This window comes from Carassius carassius, unplaced genomic scaffold, assembly GCF_963082965.1.
Source record: "Carassius carassius unplaced genomic scaffold, fCarCar2.1 SCAFFOLD_75, whole genome shotgun sequence".
NCBI lineage: Eukaryota > Metazoa > Chordata > Actinopteri > Cypriniformes > Cyprinidae > Carassius > Carassius carassius.
The window spans coordinates 275,330-282,497 of NW_026775017.1; positions in this window are offsets into that span (position 1 = coordinate 275,330).

Here is a 7,168-nt window from a genome sequence, read left to right on the forward strand (position 1 = left end):
GTTCGGACACTGCAAAGAATTTAAGAAAGTCAAGGGATTATTGTCCGTGTATATCACAGTGGGGTACTTGTATTTAGATACACAGCAAAATGCTGTAGTGTCAACGCTTCCTTTTCAACCATGGAATAGTGACGCTGATATGAATTAAATGAAGCTGACTGGTTGATCTACTCCACCCATCTTTATCTAGTCTTGTGTATACTCCATATAGCTAAAGCTGCAAATTCAACTCCTTGTTTCAAATATGGTAGAACCATCACATTTACCACAAAAGACTGCTTTGTAAACAATCTTAAAGAAGAAGGAAAACAGTCCGACACCATGGTGTAATGGGCTAACTTTTGCCTTTAAGAGAGCAGCATGGAAGAAAATGTCTTGTGGTTGACTGAGGTAGAAGGTGTACTAAAATAAATTTCAATGTCATCAGTATAACAGTGAAAGTTAAACCCATAGCGTATAATTATTTGTCCAATTTGTAGCATATAAATTGTAAAAAGAAGAGGCCCCAGTACAGAACCTTGAGGTACACTGGAACTGATGCATTTGGTAAATGATTTGTGTTTCTGATATATGACAAATTGTTGTCTCCCTTTCAAATAGAAGGAAATCCATTCAAAAGGCTTTGCCAGTAATTTCAATTGCAGATAACAGTGACAGTGTCAAAAGCGGAGGTGAGGTCTAACAGAAGGAGAGTGCGGAGTGCAACAGAATCAGAGGTTAAAAAAAGAAAAGAAAAGTTTGAAATAAATATAGCTAAATATCTAGCTATAACTACTTAATGAAATGAGTGATGGGTAGTGACAAAGCAGTCAAGCAATTCTTCAGTAAAGAGGTAGGTGAAGGGTCAAGAAGACTAGGGCCCCATCCACACGGAGACGCGTTTCTGTGAATACGCACAATGTTTTTATATCGGATAGATGTTTCGTCCATACAGATCCGGCGTTTTTGGAAAACCGAGTCGCAGAGTGGATAAATCTGAAAACGCCATATTTTGTGTTTCGTTTGGTTGGGGGACACACCTGTATATTTTCTGAAACGATGATGTCATCACCCCACGTGTCGACATTAGTCAGACACCGCTACGTCACGTAAGAGCAACAACAACAATGGTTTGTATAGCACGCAAGGTTTATGCGCATGCTCCAAGTCTTCTTTATTTTTAATGTATCTCTGTGGCAAAATTACAGTGCCACATACTGATCTGGCATGTATACTACATCGTAGTGAGCACAGCATGAAGACAGAGGTTCAGTAGTGTAAATAGAAGTAGGATGTTGACAGGTATGACATGTTTTACTTTGAAAGAACAAGAAAGCATCACACATTTGATCAAAACCCTCTAGAGACTACAAGAGGCTGAGTTACTTTTTAATCATAGTATATAATGTTCTAGGCCGTAGCGGTGTCTGACTAATGGTCAGACAGAGTCATTCCCCCTCTCTCTGCCTGCTGTTGTCTTTCCAGTGCTAAAGACATTCTTAATGTCTATGATTTAAGTATTTACACTATTTTGAATCATTTTGCTCCATTAAAGTCCCATTCTTGCATACTTCTTGTCAAATGCAGAAATGTTAATCCATGCATTTATGACCTCAAGGTTAGATTATTGTAATGCTTTATTGGGTGGTTGTTCTGCACGCTTAGTAAACAAACTACAGCTAGTCCAAAATGCAGCAGCAAGAGTTCTTACTAGAACCAGGAAGTATGACCATATTAGCCCGGTCCTGTCAACACTGCACTGGCTCCCTATCAAGCATCGCATAGATTTTAAAATATTGCTTATTACTTATAAAGCCCTGAATGGTTTAGCACCTCAGTATTTGAATGAGCTCCTTTTACATTATAATCCTCTACGTCCGCTACGTTCTCAAAACTCAGGCAATTTGATAATACCTAGAATATCAAAATCAACTGCGGGCGGCAGATCCTTTTCCTATTTGGCGCCTAAACTCTGGAATAACCTACCTAACATTGTTCGGGAGGCAGACACACTCTTGCAGTTTAAATCTAGATTAAAGACCCATCTCTTTAACCTGGCTTACACATAACATACTAATATGCTTTTAATATCCAAATCCGTTAAAGGATTTTTAGGCTGCATTAATTAGGTAAACCGGAACCGGAAACACTTCCCATAACACCTTATGTACTTGCTACATCATTAGAAGAATGGCATCTACGCTAATATTAGTCTGTTTCTCTCTTGTTCCGAGGTCACCGTAGCCACCAGATCCAGTCTGTGTCCAGATCAGAGGGTCACTGCAGTCACCCGGATCCAGTACGTATCCAGACCAGATGCTGGATCAGCACCTAGAAAGGACCTCTACATCCCTGAAAGACAGCGGAGACCAGGACAACTAGAGCCTCAGATACAGATCCCCTGTAAAGACCTTGTCTCAGAGGAGCACCAGGACAAGACCACAGGAAACAGATGATTCTTCTGCACAATCTGACTTTGCTGCAGCCTGGAATTGAACTACTGGTTTCGTCTGGTCAGAGGAGAACTGGCCCCCCAACTGAGCCTGGTTTCTCCCAAGGTTTTTTTCTCCATTCTGTCACCGATGGAGTTTCGGTTCCTTGTTTTTGTTAGTTTGTCCTGTCTTTAGTTATATTCCTGCAATCAGTTTCACCAGGGACGAATTGCTGGATATTCGGCAACACACATCTCCCGATATTTCACCGGTTTTCGACTATTCTGATGTTTTGCTGGACATTCTTGTCGGCGGAGCGGCTGCGCTGATCACACGCTTCAAGAGGACGCGCAGACGGGGAAAAAGAGCTGGCGCGCTCGTGAGACTCAGAAAACGCGGATTTCGAACGCCGTTGCCTAGCATCCATCTGGCAAATCTCCGCTCTCTACCCAACAAAACGGACGAACTGCTTCTGCTCTCTCGGACAAATAAAGATTTCTCCCACTCTGCTGCTCTGTGTTTCACGGAAACTTGGCTGAATGACACCATACCGGACAGCGCACTCCATCTGCCGGACTTTCAGCTGTTTAGAGCGGATCGCGACGCAGAATCAACGGGGAAATCGCGCGGCGGCGGGACATGCTTTTACATCAATGAACGGTGGTGTACAGATGTAACTGTGTTAAAGAAGACGTGCTGCTCAAATCTCGAAACGCTCTTCATTAACTGCAATCCGTTCTATTCGCCGCGGGAGATTCATTCGTTCATTCTGGTTAGTGTTTACATCCCTCCTCAAGCGCACGTGAGCTCAGCTTTACAGAAACTCGCTGAGCAGATAACAGAGACAGAACAACAACACCCAGACTCTGTTTTAATCATTCTTGGGGACTTTAATAAAGCCAATCTCTCCCGTGAACTGCCAAAATACAGACAGCATGTTACTTGTCCCACAAGAGACAGTAATATATTGGATCACTGTTACACAACAATAAAGGATGCATTTCACTCTGTTCCACGAGCAGCTTTGGGACGTTCTGATCACCTTCTGGTTCATCTTATACCGACCTACAGGCAGAAACTAAAATCAGCTAAACCTGTAGTAAGGACTGTAAAAAGATGGACTAATGAAGCAGAGCAGGATTTACAATCTTGTTTTGACCTCACTGATTGGAGTGTTTTTGAAGCTGCTGCCACCGATCTGGATGAACTCACAGAGACCGTAACATCATATATCAGTTTCTGTGAGGATATGTGTATTCCTACCAAGACTCAACTAAATTACAACAATGACAAACCGTGGTTCACTGCAAAACTCAGACAGCTCCGTCAGGCCAAAGAAGATGCTTACAGGAAGGGGGACAATGTCTTGTATAAACAGGCTAAATACACACTGGAAAGGGAGATCAAAGAGGCAAAGAGGAATTATTCTGAAAAAATAAGGACTCAGTTCACTTTGAACGACTCCGCATCAGTGTGGAGAAGCCTAAAGAAGATCACCAATTACAAGACACCACCCCCCAGCACTGTGGAGAATCAACGACTGGCAGACGATCTGAACGAGTTTTACTGCAGGTTTGAAAGAACACCCATCACCTGCCCTGAACACCTCCCCACACAACCGTTCACACCATTAACAACTCCTGCAACCAACCCTGAATGCCTCTCCACACAACCATTCACACCATTAACAGCTCCTGCAACCCATCCTGAACACCTCTCCAATCAAGCGCTCTCACCATTCACACCTCCTGCATCCCCCCTCTCCCCCACACCTGCAATACAGATCAGCGAGGATGCGGTGCGCCAGGTCTTCCGGAAGCAGAAAAGGAAAAAAGCACCAGGCCCAGATTGTGTTACACCAGCCTGTCTGAAATCCTGTGCTGACCAGCTGGCCCCCATCTTCACACAGATCTTCAACAGATCGCTGGAGCTGTGCGAAGTCCCTTCATGCTTCAAACGCTCCACCATCATCCCCATCCCAAAGAAATCTAAAATTACAGGACTAAATGACTACAGGCCTGTGGCTCTAACGTCTGTAGTCATGAAGTCATTTGAAAAACTGGTGCTGGCCCACCTGAAGGACATCACTGGACCCTTGCTGGATCCTCTTCAGTTTGCCTACAGAGCAAACAGGTCTGTGGACGATGCAGTAAACATTGGACTGCATTATGTTCTGCAACACCTAGACAGACCGGGGACCTATGTGAGGATCCTGTTTGTGGACTTCAGCTCTGCCTTCAACACGATCATGCCAAACCTCCTCCTGCCCAAACTAACTCAGCTCTCCGTGCCCACCTCCGTCTGTCAGTGGATCAACAGCTTCCTGACAGACAGGCAGCAGCTAGTGAGGCTGGGAAAATACACATCCAGCACCCGTACAATCAGCACCGGAGCTCCCCAGGGTTGTGTTCTCTCCCCACTGCTCTTCTCCCTGTACACTAACGATTGCACATCTAAGGACCCCTCTGTCAAGCTCCTGAAGTTTGCAGATGACACCACACTCATCGGCCTCATTCAGGACGGGGACGAGTCTGCTTACAGGCAGGAGGTTAAAGAGCTGGCTGTCTGGTGCACTCTCAACAACCTGGAGCTTAACACGCTCAAAACAGTGGAGATGACTGTGGACTTCAGGAGAAACCCCCCTGCACTCCCCCCACTCACCATCATGAACAGCACTGTGACTGCAGTGGAGTCATTCAGGTTCCTGGGCACCACTATCTCTCAGGACCTGAAGTGGGACATTCACATTGACTCCATTGTGAAAAAGGCCCAGCAGAGGTTGTACTTCCTTCGCCAGCTGAGGAAGTTTAACCTGCCACAGGATCTGCTGAAACAGTTCTACTCCACCATCATCGACTCCATCCTCTGCACTTCAGTAACTGTCTGGTTCAGCTCAGCTTCTAAATCTGACCTCAGAAGACTACAGAGGGTAGTCCGGACTGCTGAGCGAATTATCGGTACAACCCTCCCATCTATTCAAGAACTGTACTTATCCAGAGTGAGCAAAAGGGCTGTTAAAATCACTCTGGACTCCTCACATCCAGCACACTCCCTCTTTGAACTGTTGCCATCTGGTCGACGCTACAGAGCACTGAGCACCAGAACGACCAGACACAGGAACAGTTTCTTCCCTCAGGCAATCCATCTTATGAACAGCTGATAATAACTGTGGGACACACTACACTATTTATATTTATATACACTACACTTTTTATCCAACACACATACTTAGCGTACACTTAAATCTTTTGCACATAATATACATGTACATACATGGAACACAATACACTACTTATATTTATATTTATATACACATACACTTATTTATCCAAACACACATACTTAGCGTACAGTTAAAACTTTTCCACATAATATACATGTACATACATAAATGCTCTTTTTAATATACCTGCCATACATTGTCAATTTGTATATTGTCAATCCTTACCCACCTATTTGTATTTTTTTGTATTTTTTATTCCTTATTGTGTTTTTTGTTCTGTCGCTGTTATGTTGCACTGCGGAGCTCTGTCACGAAAACAAATTCCTCGTATGTGTGAACATACCTGGCAATAAAGCTCATTCTGATTGCCGCTGTCGCCTCTGGCTTGCTTAGTTGGGGTCACTTCATCTACAGCGATATCGTTGACTTGATTGCAAATAAATGCACAGACACTATTTAACTGAACAGAGATGACATCACTGAATTCATATTCATATTGAATACACATATATAAAAAAACTGCAATTTAAAAGCATGTTTCAAAAAATAAATTGCTGCGTATGAAGCCTTCTTATGACTCACCAGCAGCTCACCCTGCATCAGTTAAATGTGTTGCATCCTACTAAAAGTAAGCAAATTGTATTAGGCCATATTTACAATTTTAAGCTTTCATTTCAATTAGCCAGTGTCAAGTGTTACATCCAAAAAATGGCCTCACTTGTCCATTGTTAAGGCCTTTCCACACTGAGAGCGAAAAAAGCTAAATGAATATCGGTCATGATTACACAGTGGAATAGAACGATAGATTATAATGGATGCTTCCACATAGACCACTGACATTCGCACACCGAAAATGTGAATGTTATTTTTCAGAACAGTCCAACTAATCTTTTCAGTTTCACAAAGCGAAAACACAGGCCGTCTAATAAGAGTTGAGCTAGGATCACGTGACCAGACCAGCTGCTGTTGCACAAAAAAGCAAAAGTGGTGGATGTTCTTTATACAGAATAACATTTCTGTTAACTTATTAACTATTAACTCTATACATTAATAATTACATACATTTTAAAGTGTAGCTTGATGCTAATTGTAATTCTATTTATATTTAAGCGTGTAGCCTATTGTAAGCATTATACTTGTAGATAGTTTGTTTCTGGTGTAGAACCTTGTTTATCTTAATTTGATGCTGTATATTGAGCAGCGGATGATGTTAAATCAATTTACAAGATACATATCGGAGGAAAAATGCATCGCTGGTCAGCGCCACCTAGTGTGCAGGTGTGAATTAGCAGAAGGTATACAATTTTTTCGCATTCGGTGTGAAAGCACAATTCGTCGCCAATTCGCTTAATTTTTAAGCATTGCGCTCAGTGTGGAAAAGCCTTTACAATCAGAAGCCGAGACACATAGACGGTCCATCATCCTGACATGAGCGTTCTTGGAAGGGGCGAGGATCACTCAGTCTGATCAGGTGGGTGACATTTTCAAACGGCAAGTTCAAACGTTATCTCTTCTCCCAGGCAGCAGGTACATG